This window comes from Scyliorhinus torazame, chromosome 13, assembly GCF_047496885.1.
Source record: "Scyliorhinus torazame isolate Kashiwa2021f chromosome 13, sScyTor2.1, whole genome shotgun sequence".
NCBI classification, from domain to species: Eukaryota; Metazoa; Chordata; class Chondrichthyes; order Carcharhiniformes; family Scyliorhinidae; genus Scyliorhinus; species Scyliorhinus torazame.
The window spans coordinates 120,274,856-120,285,793 of NC_092719.1; the positions used below are offsets into that span (position 1 = coordinate 120,274,856).

Genomic DNA, 10,938 nt, shown 5'->3' on the forward strand with positions numbered 1-10,938 from the left:
GCCCCCCTCCCTCCCCTCGACGCCCCCCTCCCTCCCCTCGACGCCCCCCTCCCTCCCCTCGACGCCCCCCTCCCTCCCCTCGACGCCCCCCTCCCTCCCCTCGACGCCCCCCTCCCTCCCCTCGACGCCCCCCCTCCCTCCCCTCGACGCCCCCCTCCCTCCCCTCGACGCCCCCTCCCTCCCCTCGACGCCCCCCTCCCTCCCCTCGACGCCCCCCTCCCTCCCCTCGACGCCCCCCTCCCTCCCCTCGACGCCCCCCTCCCTCCCCTCGACGCCCCCCTCCCTCCCCTCGACGCCCCCCTCCCTCCCCTCGACGCCCCCCTCCCTCCCCTCGACGCCCCCCTCCCTCCCCTCGACGCCCCCCTCCCTCCCCTCGACGCCCCCCTCCCTCCCCTCGACGCCCCCCTCCCTCCCCTCGACGCCCCCCTCCCTCCCCTCGACGCCCCCCCTCCCTCCCCTCGACGCCCCCCTCCCTCCCCTCGACGCCCCCCTCCCTCCCCTCGACGCCCCCCTCCCTCCCCTCGACGCCCCCCTCCCTCCCCTCGACGCCCCCCTCCCTCCCCTCGACGCCCCCCTCCCTCCCCTCGACGCCCCCCTCCCTCCCCTCGACGCCCCCCTCCCTCCCCTCGACGCCCCCCTCCCTCCCCTCGACGCCCCCCTCCCTCCCCTCGACGCCCCCCTCCCTCCCCTCGACGCCCCCCTCCCTCCCCTCGACGCCCCCCTCCCTCCCCTCGACGCCCCCCTCCCTCCCCTCGACGCCCCCCTCCCTCCCCTCGACGCCCCCTCCCTCCTTCCCTCGACACCCTCCCCCCCTCGACCCGCCCCCCCCAGTCGACACTCCCCCTCCCCGACACTCCCCCTCCCCGACACTCCCCCTCCCCGACACTCCCCCTCCCCGACACTCCCCCTCCCCGACACTCCCCCTCCCCGACACTCCCCCTCCCCGACACTCCCCCTCCCCGACACTCCCCCTCCCCGACAGCCCCCCTCCCTCCCCCGACAGCCCCCCTCCCTCCCCCGACAGCCCCCCTCCCTCCCCCGACAGCCCCCCTCCCTCCCCGACAACCCCCTCCCTCCGACACCCCCCTCCCTCCCTGCCCCGACACCCCCCTCCCTCCCTGCCCCGACACCCCCCCTCCCTCCCTGCCCCGACACCCCCCCTCCCTCCCTGCCCCGACACCCCCCCCTCCCTCCCTGCCCCGACACCCCCCCCTCCCTCCCTGCCCCGACACCCCCCCCTCCCTCCCTGCCCCGACACCCCCCCCTCCCTCCCTGCCCCGACACCCCCCCCTCCCTCCCTGCCCCGACACCCCCCCCTCCCTCCCTGCCCCGACACCCCCCCCCTCCCTCCCTGCCCCGACACTCCCCCTCTCTCCCTGCCCCGACACTCCCCCTCTCTCCCTCCGCGACACTCCCCCTCTCTCCCTCCGCGACACTCCCCCTCTCTCCCTCCCGCGACACTCCCCCTCCCTCCCGCGACACTCCCCCTCCCTCCCGCGACACTCCCCCTCCCTCCCGCGACACTCCCCCTCCCTCCCGCGACACTCCCCCTCCCTCCCGCGACACTCCCCCTCCCTCCCGCGACACTCCCCCTCCCTCCCGCGACACTCCCCCCTCCCTCCCTGCCCCGACACCCCCCTCCCTCTCTCCCTCGACATCCCCTCTCTCCCTCCCCCGACACCTCCCCTCCCTCCCACCCCCTACAGCCCCCCTCCCTCCCTGCCCCTACAGCCCCCCTCCCTCCCTGCCCCCACACCCCCCCCCCCTCCCTGCCCCCACACCCCCCCCTCCCTCCCTGCCCCCACACCCCCCCCTCCCTCCCTGCCCCCACACCCCCCCCTCCCTCCCTGCCCCCACACACCCCCCTCCCTCCCTGCCCCCACACCCCCCTCCCTCCCTGCCCCCACACCCCCCCCTCCCTCCCTGCCCCCACACACCCCCCTCCCTCCCTGCCCCCACACCCCCCTCCCTCCCTGCCCCCACACCCCCCTCCCTCCCTGCCCCCACACCCCCCTCCCTCCCTGCCCCCACACCCCCCTCCCTCCCTGCCCCCACACCCCCCTCCCTCCCTCCACACCCCCCTCCCTCCCTGCCCCCACACCCCCCTCCCTCCCTGCCCCCACACCCCCCTCCCTCCCTGCCCCCACACCCCCCTCCCTCCCTGCCCCCACACCCCCCTCCCTCCCTGCCCCCACACCCCCCTCCCTCCCTGCCCCCACACCCCCCTCCCTCCCTGCCCCCACACCCCCCTCCCTCCCTGCCCCCACACCCCCCTCCCTCCCTGCCCCCACACCCCCCTCCCTCCCTGCCCCCACACCCCCCTCCCTCCCTGCCCCCACACCCCCCTCCCTCCCTGCCCCCACACCCCCCTCCCTCCCTGCCCCCACACCCCCCTCCCTCCCTGCCCCCACACCCCCCTCCCTCCCTGCCCCCACACCCCCCTCCCTCCCTGCCCCCACACCCCCCTCCCTCCCTGCCCCCACACCCCCCTCCCTCCCTGCCCCCACACCCCCCTCCCTCCCTGCCCCCACACCCCCCTCCCTCCCTGCCCCCACAACCCCCTCCCTCCCTGCCCCCACACCCCCCTCCCTCCCTGCCCCCACACCCCCCTCCCACCCTGCCCCCACACCCCCTCCCTCCCTGCCCCCACACCCCCTCCCTCCCTCCCTGCCCCCACACCCCCTCCCTCCCTCCCTCCACACCCCCCCTCCCTCCCTGCCCCCACACCCCCTCCCTCCCTCCCTGCCCCCACACCCCCTCCCTCCCTCCCTGCCCCCACACCCCCCCTCCCTCCGTGCCCCCACACACCCCCTCCCTCCCCGCCCCCACACACCCCCTCCCTCCCCTCGACAACCCCCTCCCTCCCCTCGACAACCCCCTCCCTCCCCTCGACAACCCCCTCCCTCCCTGCCCCGACACCCCCCTCCCTTCACCGACACACCCCCTCCCTCCCTGCCTCGACACACCCCCCTCCCTCCCTGCCTCGACACCCACCCCCCTCCCTCCCTGCCCCGACACCCACCCCCCTCCCTCCCTGCCCCGACACCCACCCCCCTCCCTGCCCCGACCACCACCCCCTCCCTCCCTGCCCCGACCACCACCCCCTCCCTCCCTGCCCCGACCACCACCCCCTCCCTCCCTGCCCCGACCACCACCCCCTCCCTCCCTGCCCCGACCACCACCCCCTCCCTCCCTGCCCCGACCACCACCCCCTCCCTCCCTGCCCCGACCACCACCCCCTCCCTCCCTGCCCCGACCACCACCCCCTCCCTCCTGCCCCGACCACCACCCCCTCCCTCCCTGCCCCGACCACCACCCCCTCCCTCCCGCGACACTCCCCCCCCCCCCTCCCGCGACACTCCCCCCCCTCCCGCGACACTCCCCCCCCCCCCCCTCCCGCGACACTCCCCCCCCCCCTCCCGCGACACTCCCCCTCCCTCCCGCGACACTCCCCCTCCCTCCCGCGACACTCCCCCTCCCTCCTTCCCACGACCCCCCTCCCCTTCCCTCAACACCCCCTCCCTCCCCGTCACCCCCCTTCCCCGTCACCCCCCTCCCCGTCATCCCCCCTCCCTCCCCGACACCCCCCTCCTTCTGCTGAGACCGCCCCTCCCCTCCTTCCCCTGACACACACCCCCTCCCCTCCTTCCCGATACAGCCCCTCCCCTCCCCTGACACACAGCCCCTCCCCTCCTTCCCCTGACACACACCCCCTCCCTCCGACCGGCCCCTCCCTTCCTTCACCTGGCCTCCCCCCCACCCACTTCACCTGATCCCCCCTCCCCTACTTCCCCTGAGACGTCCCTCCACTCCTTCCCCTGACACGCCCCTCCCCGCCTTCCCCTGACACCCCCCTCCCCTTGACAACCCCCTCCCTGACACCCCCCTCCCCCCTCCGACACCCTCCTTCCCCCGACGCCCCCCTCCCCTCCTTCCCCCGACTCCCCCCTTCCCCCGACGCCCTCCTTCCCCTCCTTCCCTCGACGCCCCCCTCCCCTCGACGCCCCCCTCCCCTCGACGCCCCCCTCCCCTCGACGCCCCCCTCCCCTCGACGCCCCCCTCCCCTCGACGCCCCCCTCCCCTCGACGCCCCCCTCCCCTCCTTCCCCACCGACACCCCCCTCCCCTCCTTCCCCCCGACACCCCCCTCCCCTCCTTCCCCCCGACACCCCCCTCCCCTCCTTCCTCCCGACGACACCCCCCACCCCTCCGACGACCCCCTCCTTCCCCCCCGACGACACCCCCCTCCCCTCCTTCCCCCCCGACGACACACCCCTCCCCTCCTTTCCCCCCGACGACACCCCCCTCCCCTCTTTCCCCCCGACGACACCCCCCTCCCCTCCCGACGACACCCCCCTCCCCTCCGACGACACCCCCTCCCCTCCTTCCCCCCGACGACACCCCCCTCCCCTCCTTTCCCCCGACGACACCCCCCTCCCCTCCTTCCCCCCGACGACAACCCCCTCCCCTCCTTCCCCCCGACGACACCCCCCTCCCCTCCTTCCCCCCCGACGACACTCCCCTCCCCTCCTTCCCCCCCCCGACGACACCCCCCTCCCCTCCTTCCCCCCGACGACACCCCCCTCCCATCCTTCCCCCCGACGACACCCCCCTCCCCTCCTTCCCCCCGACGACACCCCCCTCCCCTCCTTCCCCCCGACGAAACCCCACTCCCCTCCTTCCCCCCGACGAAACCCCCCTCCCCTCCTTCCCCCCCGACGACACCACCTCCCCTCCTTCCCCCCCCCCGACGACACCCCCCTCCCCTCCTTCCCCCGACGACACCCCCCTCCCCTCCTTCCCCCGACGACACCCCCCCTCCCCTCCCCTCCTTCCCCCCGACGACACCCCCCTCCCCTCCTTCCCCCCGACGACACCCCCCTCCCCTCCGACGACACCCCCCTCCCCTCCTTCCCCCCGACGACACCCCCTCCCCTCCTTCCCCCCCGACGACACCCCCCTCCCCTCCCGACGACACCGCCCTCCCCTCCTTCCCCCCGACGACACTTCCCCTCCCCTCCTTCCCCCCGACGACACTTCCCCTCCCCTCCTTCTCCCCCGACGACACCCCCCTCCCCCCAACGACACCACCTCCCCTCCTTCCCCCCCGACGACACCCCCTCCCCTCCTTCCCCCCCGACGACACCCCCCTCCCCTCCTTCCCCCCCCTCCCCTCCTTCCCCCCGACGACACCCCCTCCCCTCGACCCCCCCTCCCCTCGACCCTTCCCCTCCCCTCGACCCTTCCCCTCCCCTCGACCCTTCCCCTCCCCTCGACCCTTCCCCTCCCCTCGACCCTTCCCCTCCCCTCGACCCTTCCCCTCCCCTCGACCCTTCCCCTCCCCTCGACCCTTCCCCTCCCCTCGACCCTTCCCCTCCCCTCGACCCTTCCCCTCCCCTCGACCCTTCCCCTCCCCTCGACCCTTCCCCTCCCCTCGACCCTTCCCCTCCCCTCGACCCTTCCCCTCCCCTCGACCCTTCCCCTCCCCTCGACCCTTCCCCTCCCCTCGACCCTTCCCCTCCCCTCGACCCTTCCCCTCCCCTCGACCCTTCCCCTCCCCTCGACCCTTCCCCTCCCCTCGACCCTTCCCCTCCCCTCGACCCTTCCCCTCCCCTCGACCCTTCCCCTCCCCTCGACCCTTCCCCTCCCCTCGACCCTTCCCCTCGACACCCCCCTCCCCTCCTTCCCCCGGCACTTCCCTCCCCTCGACACCCCCCTCCCCTCCTTCCCCGGCACTTCCCTCCCCTCGACACCCCCCTCCCCTCCTTCCCCCGACACCCCCTCCCCTCCTTCCGCCGACACCCCCCCTCCCCTCCTTCCGCCGACACCCCCTCCCCTCCTTCCCCCGACACCCACCTCCCCTCCTTCCCCCGACACCCCCCTCCCCTCCTTCCCCCGACACCCCCTCCCCTCCTTCCCCCGACACCCCCTCCCCTCCTTCCCCCGACACCCCCCTCTCCTCCTTCCCCCGAGACCCCCTCTCCTCCTTCCCCCGAGAACCGCCCTCCCCTCCTTCCCCCGAGAACACCCATCCCCTCCTTCCCCCGAGACCCCCCTCCCCTCCTTCCCCCGAGACCTCCCCTTCCCTCCTTCCCCTGAGACCCCCCTCCCACTGATTCCCCCCTCCTCTCCTTCTCCTGAGACCCCCCTCCCCCTGAGAACCCCCCTCCCTTCCTTCCCTGACACCCCCTCCTCTCCTCCTGCCCCTGACACCCCCCCTCTCCTCCTGCCCCTGACACCCCCCCTCTCCTCCTGCCCCTGACACCCCCCCTCTCCTCCTGCCCCTGACACCCCCCCTCTCCTCCTGCCCCTGACACCCCCCCTCTCCTCCTGCCCCCGACACCCCCCCTCTCCTCCTGCCCCCGACACCCCCCCCTCTCCTCCTGCCCCCGACACCCCCCCTCTCCTCCTGCCCCCGACACCCCCCCTCTCCTCCTGCCCCTGACACCCCCCCTCTCCTCCTGCCCCTGACACCCCCCCTCTCCTCCTGCCCCTGACACCCCCCCTCTCCTCCTGCCCCTGACACCCCCCCTCTCCTCCTGCCCCTGACACCCCCCCTCTCCTCCTGCCCCTGACACCCCCCCTCTCCTCCTGCCCCTGACACCCCCCCTCTCCTCCTGCCCCTGACACCCCCCTCTCCTCCTGCCCCTGACACCCCCCCTCTCCTCCTGCCCCTGACACCCCCCCTCTCCTCCTGCCCCTGACACCCCCCCTCTCCTCCTGCCCCTGACACCCCCCCTCTCCTCCTGCCCCTGACACCCCCCCTCTCCTCCTGCCCCTGACACCCCCCCTCTCCTCCTGCCCCTGACACCCCCCCTCTCCTCCTGCCCCTGACACCCCCCCTCTCCTCCTGCCCCTGACACCCCCCCTCTCCTCCTGCCCCTGACACCCCCCCTCTCCTCCTGCCCCTGACACCCCCCCTCTCCTCCTGCCCCTGACACCCCCCCTCTCCTCCTGCCCCTGACACCCCCCCTCTCCTCCTGCCCCTGACACCCCCCCTCTCCTCCTGCCCCTGACACCCCCCCTCTCCTCCTGCCCCTGACACCCCCCCTCTCCTCCTGCCCCTGACACCCCCCCTCTCCTGCTTCCGCTCGAGACGCCCCCTCCCCTCGAGACGCCCCCTCCCCTCGAGACGCCCCCTCCCCTCGAGACGCCCCCTCCCCTCGAGACGCCCCCTCCCCTCGAGACGCCCCCTCCCCTCGAGACGCCCCCTCCCCTCGAGACGCCCCCTCCCCTCGAGACGCCCCCTCCCCTCGAGACGCCCCCCACCCCAGACACGCAACCCCCCCACCCCAGACACGCAACCCCCCCACCCCAGACACGCAACCCCCCCACCCCAGACACGCAACCCCCCACCCCAGACACGCAACCCCCCCACCCGACATTCACCCCCTACCCCAGACACACACACCCTACCCCAGACACACACACCCTACCCCAGACACACACACCCTACCCCAGACACACACACCCTACCCCAGACACACACACCCTACCCCAGACACACACACCCTACCCCAGACACACACACCCTACCCAAGAAACCCCCCCCTACCCCAGACACCACCCCCCTACCCCAGACACCACCCCCCTACCCCAGACACCACCCCCCTACCCCAGACACCACCACCCCACCCAACCACCCCCGACCCCAGACACCCCCAGACCCCACCAACCTACCCCAGACACCACCACCCCCCCTACCCCAGACACCACCACCACCCCCCCGCCCCAGACACCACCACCACCCCCCCCGCCCCAGACACCACCACCACCCCCCCCACCCCAGACACCATCACCACCCCCCCCACCCCAGACACCATCACCACCCCCCCCACCCCAGACACCACCACCACCACCCCCCCACCCCAGACACCACCACCACCACCCCCCCACCCCAGACACCACCACCACCACCCCCCCACCCCAGACACCACCACCACCACCCCCCCACCCCAGACACCACCACCACCTCCCCCCCACCCCAGACACCACCACCACCTCCCCCCCACCCCAGACACCACCACCACCACCCCCCCACCCCAGACACCACCACCACCCCCCCCACCCCAGACACCACCACCACCCCCCCCACCCCAGACACCACCACCACCACCCCCCCACCCCAGACACCACCACCACCACCCCCCCACCCCTTACACCACCACCACCACCCCCCCACCCCTTACACCACCACCACCACCCCCCCACCCCAGACACCACCACCACCACCCCCCCACCCCAGACACCACCACCACCACCCCCCCACCCCAGACACCACCACCACCTCCCCTACCCCAGACACCACCACCACCACCCCCCCTACCCCAGACACCACCACCACCCCCCTACCCCAGACACCACCACTACCCCCCCTACCCCAGACACCACCACCACCACCCCCTACCCCAGACACCACCACCTCCCCCCCCACCACAGACACCACCACCCCCTACCCCAGACACCGCCACCACCCCCCACCCCAGACACCCCCCTACCCCAGACACCACCATCACCCCCCCTTACCCCAGACACCACCACCCCCCCACCACAGACACCACCACCACCACCACCCCCCCACCCCAGACACCACCACCACCCCCCCACCCCAGACACCACCACCACCCCCTACCCGACACCACCACCACCTCCCCACCCCAGACACCACCACCACCACCACCCCCCCACCCCAGACACCACCACCACCCCCCCTTACCCCAGACACCACCACCACCCCCCACTACCCCAGACACCACCACCACCACCCCCCACTACCCCAGACACCACCACCACCCTCCCACCCCAGACACCACCACCACCCCCCCACCTGACACCCCCCCTACCCGACACCACCACCACCTCCCCACCCCAGACACCACCACCACCCCCCCACCCCAGACACCACCACCCCCCCACACCAGACACCACCACCCCCCCACCCCAGACACCACCACCCCCCCTTTACCCCAGACACCACCCCCTCTTACCCCAGACACACCCCCTACCCCAGACACCTCCACCCCCCTTACCCCAGACACCTCCACCCCCCTTACCCAGACACCTCCACCCCCCTTACCCCAGACACCTCCACCCCCCTTACCCCATACACCTCCGCCCCCCCTTACCCCAGACACCTCCACCCCCTTACCCCAGACACCACCCCCTTACCCAGACACCACCACCACCCCCCTTACCCCAGACACCACCACCCCCCCTCTACCCCAGACACCACCAACCCCCCTCTACCCCAGACACCACCATCACCCCCCTTACCCCAGACACCACCACCCCCCTTACCCCAGACACCACCAACCCCCCTCTACCCCAGACACCACCAACCCCCCTCTACCCGACACCACCAACCCCCCCTTACCCCAGACACCAACACCACCACCACCACCCCTTACCCCAGACAACACCACCCCCCCCTCTACCCCAGACACTACCACCCCCCCTCTACCCCAGACACCACCACCCCCCCCCTCTACCCCAGACACCACCACCCCCCCCCTCTCTACCCCAGACACCCCCCCCCCCTCTACCCCAGACACCACCACCCCCACACACACACCACCCCCACACACACACCACCCCCACACACACACCACCCCCACACACACACCACCCCCACCCCCTGACCGTTATTCCTCAGGCGGTGCTCCAGTTGGGTCTGGTTGCGGTCACTCCAGCGGGCGGCTGGCCCAGGTCACGGTGTCTCACTCCCAACCTGCCGCCCAATTCCGAAGGAACACCAGGAAACGTCACAATTAGTGTCCCGCTTTGGGAGGTGTGCAGTCATTGGCTGGGCCCGGGGCCTGGGTCAGCTCCATGGTTTGAGAGTGGAGGGGTGGGGGGGACACTTACACGAATGGGCGCGTTGTGAATGAGGTCGGACTGGGCACCCAGAGAGAGCAGAGCTGCATGGTTGCCATTCATTTACTTCACACAAGCTGCAAAGAACCCCTTTGGAAATTGCGTGGCGTCTGCTTTCATTCCAGTCTCAGGACTTTTGACTTTGAAAATTCCTTGATCCAAATTCCTGCTCCAACTTTGTCAGCCTCCAAACCCCAACAAGGCCCCCTTTGTTTTTGATGTCTCTTTGCTGGTGCAAACTACTTGACTGATCAAATAACTCAAGCAGTTAGGGTGGAACCTTTATAACTGGTGAGATTACTATCCACTGGGCCACAATTGACAACCCATATAAAAGCAAAACACTGCCAGACCTGAAATAAAAACCAAAAGTGTGGAAAAATTTAGCAGGTCTGGCAGCATCTATGGTGAGAGAAACAAAGTGAAGGAAAGAAGGATCATCTCAATCTGAAACGTTGGGTGGGGTTCTCGGTCCCCCATGCGAGTGTTTCTTGGTGGCGTGCTCTTCGCTGGCGGCGGATTTCTCTTCCTGCCGCTTGCCAATGGGTTTTCCCATTGAAGCCAACCCAATGGCACCAGGAAACCCACGGGTGTGGGTTCGCTGTTGGTGGGAACAGAGAATCCCGATGGCCGAAGAAAATCCCGGCCGTAACTCTCCCTGCGGATGCAGCCCCACCTACTGAGTTATTTTAGCATTTTCTGGTTTTATTTCAAGTTTTCCAACATCCACGATGTTTTGCTTTTAATCGCCTCATATCGATGTCTCTTTGACCCCAAACCAGGGTAGCACAAGTAGATAGCACTGAGGCTTCACAGCGCCAGGATCCCAGGTTCGATTCCCTTCTGGGTCACTGTCTGTGTGGAGGCTGCACGTTCTCCCTGTGTCTGCGTGGGTTTCCTCCGGTGCTCCGGTTTCCTCCCACAGACTAAAGATGTGAAGGGTGAAGGTTAGTTGGATTAGCCATGATAAATTGCCCTTAGTGACCAAAAAGGTTAGGAGGGGTTATTGGGTTACGGCGATAGGGTGGAAGTGAGGGCTTAAGTGCAGACTCGATGGGCCGAATGG

At 71.5% G+C, this 10,938-nt stretch overlaps 1 protein-coding gene across 1 annotated transcript in view; it reads right to left on the reverse strand.

The window, feature by feature from the left end:
• The window catches only part of tatdn2 (TatD DNase domain containing 2), a 53,796-nt gene extending 43,927 nt beyond the window's left edge, over window positions 1-9,869 (reverse strand). The window contains exon 1 of the mRNA XM_072472114.1: window positions 9,639-9,869. The gene's annotated coding sequence lies outside the window, so the exon portion shown is untranslated. The remainder of the gene's footprint in view (window positions 1-9,638) is intronic.
• Window positions 9,870-10,938: the final 1,069 nt, after the last annotated feature.